The sequence below is a fragment of the Heterocephalus glaber genome, unplaced genomic scaffold (assembly GCF_053883595.1).
Source record: "Heterocephalus glaber isolate CG9 unplaced genomic scaffold, H.glaber_assembly_v1.0 deba00001600, whole genome shotgun sequence".
In the NCBI taxonomy this organism is placed as follows: Eukaryota; Metazoa; Chordata; class Mammalia; order Rodentia; family Bathyergidae; genus Heterocephalus; species Heterocephalus glaber.
In genome coordinates, this window is record NW_028258372.1 from 25,202,761 (window position 1) to 25,214,916 (window position 12,156).

The following is a 12,156-nucleotide window of genomic DNA, read 5'->3' on the forward strand; positions in this document are numbered from 1 at the left end:
AAATAAAAGATGAACTTGGAGATTTTCCAGACCATATTAGAAAAAAACAAAAACAGGGGGCCAGAGATTTGGTTCAGTGGTGCTGCCACCTGCCTCACAAGCTCAAGGTCCTGAGTTGGATCCCTGGCACCAACATTGCAAAAAACATTAAAAGGTAAATCAGAAAACAAGAGAAGCCAAAGAGAAAATTCTGACAGTGAAAATAAAAATAAATGAATAAAAGAACCAGGCAAAGACTTAATTATTTATATTGAAAAGCTAGTCAAATAATAAGTGGGAAAATAATGTAAAAGATGCTGATTTGAATTCTGGAAAATTTCTAAGCTCCGAAGACAAAGTTCATCATGAGTCTATAAAGAAAAACAATGATAGGTCTTATGGTATAGAAATCAAATAAGAATCAGATTTCTCATTAGTAAAAGGAATTCTTAGGAATTCATTAAAACTCTTTTAGAATTCTAAACCTACAATCCTTTTCTCTTCTTTTCTGTTCCTTTCTTTTCTTTTCTTTTCTTTTTGTGATTATTTTTGAGACTGGGTCTCACTGTACAATTCACGCTGGCCTTGAACTCACTTCATAGCTCAAGCTGGCCTCAAACTCACAGTGGTCTTCCTGCCTCAGCCTCCTGAATGCTAAGATTACAGGTGTGTGCCACCACACTTGGCTAAACCTGCAATCCTCTATATACCCAATTATGTTAAATGCCTGCAAATAATATGAATTTCTGTACTTGTAAAACTAAACCCTTTCTTAAATAAACAAGAAACTTGTTTGAAAAACATTTAAGAATAAAAACGAAAAGGGTCAATTATATAAAACAATGGAATTTACAGAGAAAAAGTCTGACACAATCTCATTTTGATACAAGTATTATGGGCTAAGGAAGCAGTATTCCCAGAACAAAATGAGAAGCCAAAGAACTGAATGAAAAATATCTTAGGAAGAAAATAAGTACTGTAACAGAAATTGTATGATTAAGCAAAATTATTTGACAGAGCTACTTGTAGAAATGATACATATAGAGATTTTCTATCTTGATTAGAAAAACATGAAGAAATAAAAGGCAAAGAATATTTCCAGGCCAATCATGAACACATAAATTAGAATGCTCCACAAATATATGGAAATATTTTCAAACTATTAGTTTATTATTATTATTTATTAGTTTAATAAATAATAATAAAATACTGCTTTGTCCTAGCTGAGATAAGAGAAAAGGGTTTCCTGGGAGTTGGATGTCTCAAAATTTTCATTTGAAAATGTCTTTAAAAACACTTAAAAGTCATATGCTTTTTAAATATTGATAATGTATTTATAAGAATATAAATTATAAAACTGTCAACAGGAATATGTATTGACAACATAAGGAAGAGCTGAATAAGAGACTACACTCACAGTGTTACAGAATCATTAAAAATGATGAAATGGGGCTGTGCACATCAACAGACTTCGGAAGATTATATTAAATATTGTTGAGCTAGAAATGTAATATCCAAAAAGTACTCGCAATTTATTCTTCGATGTGTAATGTATACATATATATACATAAAGTGTACATCTTTTATATATGATCAATAAGTTTATGTAATATCTTATACTTGTTTTTGCATTTGTTAACAATGAAAAACTATTGGAAGATAAGTACCATTTTGTTACTCTTAATGAAAAACTGATTTAATAAATTCAGGCAAGGGAGGAGATGCGGGCCATACACGCGCTGCGCTCCCACCTGGTTTGCCACCCATTGGCTCATGGTGGACGCCCTGAAACAAGTGGTCAACTATGGCCCGGTCCCACCAACCTGCCATGCTCAGCATTACTGGAGTTGCACAAAGTTAGTTATTAGACTACAAAGGAGTTGGCATTAGTGTTCTTGAAATGATTCACAGGTCATCGGATTTTGGCAAGATTGTTGGCAGCACAGAGAATCTGGAGCGAGAATTATTAGCTGTGCCAGACAACTACGAGGTGATTTTTGTGCAAGGAGGTGGGTGTGGCCAGTTCAGTGCTGTCCCCTTGAACCTGATTGGCCTGAAAGCTGGAGGGTGTGCTCTGTGGTAACAGGAACGTGGTCAGCTAAGGCTGCAGAAGAAGCTAAGAAGTTTGGGACTGTGAATATCATCCACCCTAAACTTGGGAGTTATACCAAAATTCCAGACCCCAGCACCTGGACCCTCAATCCTGGTGCCCCCTATGTGTATTTCCATGCAAATGAGTCCATTCACGGTGCGGAGTTTGGTTTCATCCCTGATGTCAAGGGAATGGTCCTCGTCTGTGATATGTCCTCCAACTTCCTGTCCAGGCCAGCGAATGTTTCCAAGTTTGATGTCATTTTTGCCAGTGCTCGGAAGAATGTTGGGTATGCTGGGGTCACCGTGGTGATGGTCCGCAATGACCTGCTGGGGTTTGTCCTCAGATAGTGCCCCTCAGATAGTGCCCCTCAGTCCTGTAGGACACAGTGCAGGCTGGAGCAGCTCACTGTACAGTACACCTCAGTGTTTCAGCATCTATATCATGGGCCTGGTCTTGGAGGGGATTAAGAGCAATGGAAGAGTAGCAAACATGGAGAAAATTATCTCTGTCAAATCTAAGATGATTTATGACACTATTGGTAAGTCTCAAGGATTCTATGTATGTCCAGTGGAACCCTAGAATACAAGCAAGATGAATGTTCCATTCTGCATTGGCAGTGCCAAGAGAGATGATGTGGGGACAAAAAATCCCTCGATAAAGCACTTGAACTCAATATGATCTCCTTGAAAGGGCATAGGTCTGTGGATGGCATCTGGGTCTCATTGTGTAATGCCATCACAGTTGAAGATGTTAAGAAGCTGGCTGCCTTCATGGAAAATTTTTGGAAATGTATCAACTGTGAACACATCCTAACTACTTTATACTCTGCCCTTGAGCAACGAAGTTTAGAGTAACTTGGGCATGGCTGCAAAAACATGAAGGACACAAAATTTTTCAAATGATCATGGTTTTTACAGATTCTTCTGTTTGCAAAGAACACAGCAAAACATCCAGAGTTCTGCATAACTGATGGGAGCACCAGCTAATGGCCACCTTAATCCTGACCTGAACTGGAAGCATTTTTAAAAATCTTCCCATTGCTTTTCTAACGAATTTCAATCTAATTTTACCTTTGCTGCTGATTTTTTTTAGGTAGATGTCAGTATTAGAATTTGCCTGGGACTTAATTGTGTCAGTGGTAGCTATTTGTGGAGTCACAAAAACATAGCAAAGGTTCCGGGGCGGAAGTGTAGTTCCGAATGGAAACAGTGGCGGGGTCTCTCGGCCTCCAGAGCTGTTGGTGCTGACAATGTGGTGAGTGTTTTGGAGTTCCAGAAAAATGGTGGACAGCAAATCTCTCCTTATATTGTTATTCTCATAAAGAGATAAAGTGACTTACTGTGTAAATGTTTAATACTAAGGTCTGTTTTTAATATCATATAGTTTATATCTCTATGCTGTAATATTTCTAATAAAGTGGTTCTTTGTGATACATGTAGAGACTTGTTAGAATTTGTCAAATGCCTGTCCATGTGCTGCTTCATGAAAAGACTCTAGAAGTTCCACTATTCACTTTTACTCCCTTTTGAACATGTGGAAGAAATGGTTGGTTCTTTGCTTTTCATTTATGCCATAAAACTAAAAATCTGTTAGACTATCTTACCCTTTGTTCACTTGGCTGTTTTCCTTGCAGTGATTAACCAGAGTGAACTGTGAGTTCCAGGTCTTTGTGAGGGGTCCTCCCCACTGTTTATCTCTTGTCAGTATTCGTGTTGACTATGTGGAGAATATTAAAGTTCCCAAACACCAAAAAAAATAAAAAATAAAAGATCAGGCAAGGGACATGAGTGTTTACTGAAATTATTCTATGGAAAATTAATGGCATACTGAATATTTTCATGACACCAAAGCATCACTTCATTACCTGCTTTACCAGTTCTTGAAAGAGGGAAAAAGCATAATTTTTAAAAGGAGCATTAAGGCTGTCAAATTGTAGTCTGTTCATTCTCGGCAATTCAGTTGGGACAACCAGCCATTATGCGCACCATTATGTAACACTATGGGAGTACACCACTTTGCGATATTTTCTTTTAAAAATACCTTTGAAAAAATCAGTCACATATTACCAACATCTATAGAGGAAAAAAAGTATTATCTGCATCTCAGAACCTCCTCACTCAGGCTGCAAGTCACTATCCCTTCTCCCCATTGTGTCTCTCACTATCACCTGTAAAATAGATTTCCTATCAATATCTAACATGGATCTATTCAATCTCATATGTCTACATTCAATATGTAAAACTATGCAGAGAAGAACTTGCAACTGACAACATAAGTAAATAAATTAGCAAATGCAGCAAATAGTTCACTCTATAATATAATTTACACAGTCATTGCAGTGAGAGAGATGAGAAAAGAGGCAGTTGCTAAAAATTTAAGATGACAAAGGAAAACTAAGATAAACTCAATTCAGGGTCCTTGATTGGATCCCAACTAGAACTAACAAGTGAAAAAGCCATTTTAGGAAAGTTGAAGTAATTTCAATTAAGATTGAATATCTGTGATATTTAGAAATTATTTTTAACTTTGTTGGTTGTGAAAACTATATGTGGCTAGGTAGAATAATTTCCTTGTTTAGGTAGCATAGTGAAATATATAGGGTTAAAATGTTACATTATCTATAACATATTTAAAATATTGCAGGAAGAAAAGTGTTGACAAAAATGACAAACTATTGTGCATTGCTCAGTCTAATCTAGGTTATAAATAGCATTTGTTATTATGTGCTTCTCTCTCCTTTTCTATGTGATTGAAATTTTCATAATGTAAATTTTAAGTGGCTCATATACAGCGTGGCAGTATAGATCAGGATATAGATCACGGACTATTATATGATAAGGACAGAACAATTTAACTAATTACTTCAAGTTTACCTGAATTATGTATTTGAACTTTTGTACACTTCAGTCACATTTTCTTCGTTACTTCATACTTATATGTCTATATAATTTATATAAACTGTATATTCATACTATCTATCTATCTCTCCGTCATCTATTTTATGATGTTATTGTTAACAAGCTAAACCTTTAAAAAGGTTAATCCAAATTTCCTTTCAAAGGATTTCACAGTAATAGATATGTTTGAACTTGTTTCAATTTCAGTATTACTGGAACCCACTTAAAAGGCTTTCTCTTCAAAATTCCATTTTCTTTGCTTTCTGGAAAATCAATAGGAAGTGAAGATGAGGCTGTTAGCTAAAATTGTAAGGTGTTAACTCTTTCACAATTATAGACATGTCTATTTCATAATGATGCTAAGTAGACTTGTTATTAATTTCAAGGCAGTAGTTTTTGAAAAATTGTATGTGAATCTTTTATTCCATATAATATTTTCATTTTTAAAATATTTGATAAATATTCCTTTTCCCCAGGTGCATCTAAGAGAATATGACTAAATACTAAATATAATTTTAAAAATAAAAATTTGTAAAGGTCAGATATGCTCTCAAATTTGTCTATTCTGTGCTTTCTAAGGTCCATGATAAGATACTATTGACCTAGATTTGAGGAGATTATTATAATATTTGTCCTTCTGGAGAATAAGTCATTTATGGACTGTCAAAGGTATAGATGATAATTTTTGATTGCTGTCTTAAAGTGCAGGGGTATTTGTGCCTTTATTACTATGGTAGAAGTAGTGTAGCTTCTGTTTTTAGGTCTTCCAGTCTGAGCTGAACTTTAATATAAGCTTGAATATTCTTGAAAGTTCAATAGTAAATATGGCACATACTGAGTTTTCTGTTATAAAGATATTACAAGTATTTTATATAGATTTGTAACTTAGTTTGAACTGGAGAAATAAAATGGTTTATAACATACAGTTAAGCAATCTGATATCTTAGATCATTTCAACTCAGTTAGAAACAATTCAGACTCACCGAATAAGTACCACTTATTGATTTGTTTATTTTAAGATACACACAATTCCCTTGAAATTTCAGCTATCTTAATTGCACCTACTGACTTTTATTTGGCCGCCTGTCATGGAGAGGTCTCATTGACATGCTGCTTGTCCTTTCAGCAAGTGGTGAATTTCAATTTACTCTTCTTTGGCAAGAGAGTAGAAAATTGGTTTCTTTACACTTATGCACCTGTATCAGGAAGGAAATACTGACATTTAAAACCCCACTTTCAAAGTTATACTTTAATTTTCATTGGATCTTTTACTTGGAATCTGGATTCATGAACATATTTACAATAAGAATCAACTTTACATAATAAGTAAATTGATTTAGATTATTTAATGATCAAAAGTATATGCACAATGAAATGGTTCATCCCTGGTAATAGCATCAATGAAGTTTGTACCTTGTGATGGTTCTTATAAATCTTTGCCAAATATTTTTTTCCCATACAATGGAGGGATACTTTATCATAGCGATTTAAATGTTCATTAACAATGTTTTTTCCATATATAATTATATGTACAACTGAGTATATTTTCAGCCTTGTTTGGCTTTAGGAAATGCAATACAGAAAATATTACAGATCATCTTTTATATATAAAAAATAAGTGTTTTGTGCAATACTTAATGCATTTTATATTTTGTTGATGCTATTGTGTAGTAGAATGGCCTGCTTATATAAAATAACAGAATAATGTACCTTCCTACAGCAAATTAATGATCTAATTCAGTATTAGAACATATACAAAAATGACAGAAAGTCATGCTAGAACATGAATAAAGTAAGCACTATAGCAGTGTAAATATAAATTTTTATGCACTTAAAAGGGAAAAATATAAAATCTTCTTCCCAGCAGAGAAAATATTTATTTGTTGAAAGCTTGTGGCTTTAAACACAAGAACCTACAAGGCCAACACATCATTTAAAGTATTTTAAGAAAAAATGACATTCAAACTATGGTTTTGATCTAGAATGTCCCCCTCTCCCCACCAAAGGCCTCTGTGTTCAGAGGTAGGGCTTTCAGTATCTGATTGGATCATGGGGCACCATATTCATCAGTGTATTAATGCACTCAAGAATTCACTGCGTTAAAGTGGGTTCTGGTCAGTAAAGTTGAGTCACTTCAGATGTAACCTGGAAGCTTTGGCTCCTCCGTTTGGTCTCTGCATCCTGGCTGCTCTGATATGAGCAGCTTTTCATCTCCCACGTCCTTCTGCTATGCTATTTCTGCCTTGGAGACAGCCAATAATGGACTGAAACCCTTTCAGTTGTGGATGCTAGTACTTTATCCCAGTGATGGGCAAATGATTAAGGTACCAGCAAACTGGTACCCAGGAATTGGAGTCATCATTATGACTCTAACTGATTGTCATGTGGTTCAGAAGCCTTGGGAACTCAGTTGCCAGAAGAAAAGTTGGGAGAAGTGGGCTAAAAAGACTTAGTTTGCTCTGAGCAAAGCTTGATGAAAAATTTGGTCAGATCTGAGAAAACTGCAATTCTTATAGGAATGTGGCCTGCAAATTCTAGGCTCAGGAAGTTTCAATTGGGGATGAGGAATTTATTTTAAAATTGACTAGGGGCCACATGTGTTCAATTCTGGCAAATAATTTGTCTGCATTTTGCCAGTCTTGAGATTTTGCAGGAGAATGAGATTAAGAGTATTGGACTAGTTAATCTGGCAGAGGAAACTTCAAAGAAGCCCAATACTCAATTTAAGCACCCAATATTGTGGTGTGAGTACTGCTGGCTGCCTTGGGTCAGATCTACAGTGAAAATCAGAGGGAAAAAGCAAATGTGAAAATTTGCAGTTTCATCAGTTTCAACACAGCTGCTCTGTTAGTGCAAAGGAGAATGTGGTTGCTGAAAAGATTGGCATTAAAAAGAAGGCAAATGCTTTGCAACAGGATCCCCCTGAGAGGATATCTCAGGAATCTGCATGAGCATATTCTCTGCAGGCTCAAAGATTTGAAACTATAAACCTTTCATTTGGAAAGAGAGCCCTTATGCCAAATTCTGTAGAAGAGCTATCTAGGGAATTGGATCCCCATGATTTGTTTCATAGTATTCAACCTCCAGGCACTCCAGAGGTCACTGCAGCCATGTTCCAAAGGGCGGAGGCTACTGTTAATGCCACCAACAGACCTTGGCATCATCTATGTGGTGCTGGTTCTTCAAGCATGCAGAAAGCCTGGATTTTATGATGAAAATGGCCATAGTTCCAAAACTGCTATATAGATTCATTGCAATCCTTATTGAAATCCCAAGAGTGTATTTCACAGAACTAGAGAAAACAGTCCTAAAATTAATTTGAACCCAGAAGAGACCAAGAATAGCAAAAGCAATTCTAGGCAACAAAGACAAGGTAGGGGGGTATCCAATCTCCAACTTGAAACTGTACTACAAAGCTACTATGATAAAACCATCATGGTACTGGAAAAGTAGCAGACCCGAGGATCAAGAGGATCAATGGAACAGACTAGAAGATGCAGAAACAACTCCAGACATACTCAGCCACTTCATCTTTGACAAAGGAGCCAAATACTCTCATTGGAGAAAAGACAGCCTCTTTAATAAATGGTGCTGGAAAAACTGGGCTTCAACTTGGCAAACACTAAAACTAGATCTATCTTTCACCATACTAAAATCAAAATGGATCAGTGATCTAAATAGTACAACAGAAATACTAAACCTGCTGAAAGAGAGATTAGGTAGAACTCTTGAAGACATTGGTGTAGCGAAAGATTATATGAACAAAGCCTCAGTTGTATGGGAACTAGCACAAAGAATCAATAGCTGAGACCTCATCTTAGTAAAAACTTCTGCATAGCAAGAGAAACTACCAACAGAGTGAAGAGACAACCTACAATGTGGCAAAAAATTTTCAACAGCTGTTCCTCAGACAAAGGACTACTACCTAGAATTTATAAAGAATTTAAAATAATCAAACCTCCCAAATTAAAAAACCCAATCCAAAAATGGTCTTCAGAAATGAATAGACACTTCTCAGGTGAAGAAATAGAATCACCAAATAATCATATGAAAAAATGACATCACTGGTCATTTGAGAAATGCAAATGAAAACAACACTGAGATTCCACCTCACCCCAGGAAGAATGGTTGCTATCAAGAAATCAATCAATAACAAATGCTGGCGAGGCTGTGGGGAAAGAGGAATCCTGCTCCACTGCTGGTGGGAGTGTAGACTGGTGCAAGCACTGTGGAAATTAGTGTGGAGATTCCTCAAAGAACTGGGATTAGAGATCCCATTTGACTCAACTATTCCCCTACTGGGTATCTTCCCAAAAGATTAAAAAGCATCATACCACAGGGATATATGGGCACCCATGTTTATGGCAGCACAGTTTGTAATAGCTAAAACTTGGAAATAGCCCAAGTGCCCGTCAACTAGTGACTGGATAAAGAGGTGGGTTTGGGGGGGGGTGTTATAAAATGAAGTACAACTCAGCCACAAAGAATGTTAAACTAGAGGCTTTTATAGCTAAATGGATGCATATTGAGGCTATATTCTTAAGTGAAATAAATAGGACACACTTGTGTAAATACCAAATAGTTTCTCTGGTGTGAGAAACTGTAAGAGTAAATGAGGAACAAAATGTATAATAAATAATGTAAATAGGAAGAAAAGGTCCCAAATGGAAGAGGAAGGGGGTGGGAAGGAAAAATATGAGAAAAGAAGGAAAAAATGGAAACAAAGTTTTTGTAAATAGGGGTGGTGGGGGGGTAAAACGGAAGGAAGGAGAATGGGGACAAAACAAGAGCCAAGATACATCATGTACAGTTAAAAATGCCCAGTGATGAATGTGATCATAATGTATACCTAAAATGTACCAATAAATTTAATAGAATTTAAAAAAAAAACCTCTGGTGTCTTTTAAAGATGTACAAAATACATTTTGCATAAAGAGATGAGCATGAGTCTTTTGGAGATCAGAGGAAGAATGTTATGGCTTGGATCTATAATGGCCCTCAAAGGGCTTATGTGTTTAGAGTTTGGGCCTTTGGAAGGTTACTGGATCACGGGGAATTGTATTTATCAGTGGATTAATCCACTGAGGAGTTCAGTGTTGAATGTGCTTTTAGGAGGTACTGTGTGGTCCAAAGAGGCCGGACACTGGAGGTGTACTCTGCAAGAGTATCCCTGGCTCATCTCATAACTCTGCTTCCTGTCTACCATGGCATGTACAGTTCTGTCCACCATGACTCTATGCCATGCTGTTTCTCTTTTTTATTTATTTTTGGTACTGGGGATCTAACTCGGGACCTTGTGCTTGCCAGGCAGGCAGGGTGCCACTGAACTAAATCCCCGGCCCTGCCATGCTGTTTCTGAGTTGGAGCTGGCTGACCATGGACTGAAGCCATAAATCAAAACAAACTTCTCAATTTTTGGTATTAGATATTTTGTCACAGCCACTGGGAGGGGATTGAGACACTAAAATATGTCAGAGTTTTAAACTAAGATTAGTACATAAAAATGAAAGTAATGAATAGAAGTTTTGTAAGAGTGTAGTTTTTACAGCCTTGGATGTTAATGACAATCCAAGAATAGCTCCTATCAAGGCATTGATTACAATTGATACTAGTTAGCTGTTCACATATTTTAAAAATGTAGGTAGAATAGCCAATGAGATCCTCACAGGAAACAAAATGCTAATTCAAAGCTATTTCCAAACCTTTTTGGCAAATGGCAAGGGGCAAACATAATGGCCTCTAGAGAGGTTCACTTTACTTAAAATGAAACTAATTATTATTTTCCTGTTATGAGCAAAGTATGTCAGTACTTTCTCAACACTTTATTTATTTAGCTTTTCTAACATAGTACATAAATGTTCTTCATTAATGAGCATATACAAAATCAAATAAAAGAACTCTCTTTAGGTGAGTTATTTTAAGCAGATATGTAATAGCTCGCTAAGCTTTGGAAATATTGAAAAAATAATTGTTAGTACTCCTAATTTGAGGACCAGCCACTAAACTCTGGTTCATAAAGTATTCTTTTATGGGTTTATACTTACTGTGAATTTTGTCTCTCAATGATGTTTCTGTCTTGATCTTATAAAGTCAGGAGACATCTTGCGGGCCAAAGTGAGGATTCATTTCTCTTAACATTTCCCAGGTGGCACAGGTGATTGAACTTTTACTTATTTACTTGTGGTATGGAATGCTTTGTCAAGAATTCTTCAGCCAGGAGGATTTAATTTAAATTTAAATTTAATTTCAATTTAAAATTTCTGTTCTCTTAAAGAAAAATAACATTTTATAATAGTTTGCAGCTCTGCTTTGTTCTGTTCTTGTTTTGGTACAGAAGATGATATGTGCTGCATAATTAAACTAATAGCAGCATCTAGTCAGAGATAAAATTTCTGTGAATTTGTGATATGATCAAATGATACCTTTGCAGCTCACTGTGATATTTTTTCATACTTCATGGGGAAGTTTTGCTTTAGCTTAATTTTCTAGCTAAGGGTCTATTTTTGAAATTAGTTTACTAAATAGCATATGCATGTATAAACATGTAACAGAGATCCATTCTTGACAATAGAGAGGCGATTTTATTCACTCATTCCTTTGTGGGATTAGTCATATATTTAATAATATTTATAGAATGCTTCATCATTTCTAGGCACTGTCTTAGATGCTGGACATATAACACTATGTAAACATATGGTCATAGATTTCATGGCTTTAAGAGCTCTAAGAAATGAAAAATTTTATTGAATTATTAATATTAACTATATTAATATAGTATATTTATATGAATATATTGGGGAATAACTCTGTTCCAATTGAATATAATCATTGAGAATTTCATGTACTGAATTTTAAAGCTAAGGGTTTTTTTTAAGACTATAAGGAAAAAAAGGTTACTTAGCCAAACCATACTGTATCTTTTTGTTAGTTAAGATAGTTTTTGATGGACTAACCAGAGTAGAGGCCCAAGAGAACTATTATGTTTAAGAACTAAGTTTCCAGCTGCCAATACTCTGTCAAGAATCCAGATGGTATTTTTGGAAGAACACATTTTCGGTAACTTGGCAGCATTTAGTCCCATCATTAGTGAAGAGAGTTTCAAAAATTGAATGAGTTTTGTTATATAAAAATATTAATATATTTAATTACAGTGACTCTTGTGTTACGACCAGCCTGAGATACAAA

At 35.6% G+C, this 12,156-nt stretch overlaps 1 pseudogene; it reads left to right on the forward strand.

Annotated features, from left to right (window-relative positions):
• The first annotated feature begins 1,752 nt into the window (after positions 1–1,752).
• LOC101696338 (phosphoserine aminotransferase pseudogene) lies at positions 1,753–2,928 on the forward strand (annotated as a pseudogene).
• Positions 2,929–12,156: the final 9,228 nt, after the last annotated feature.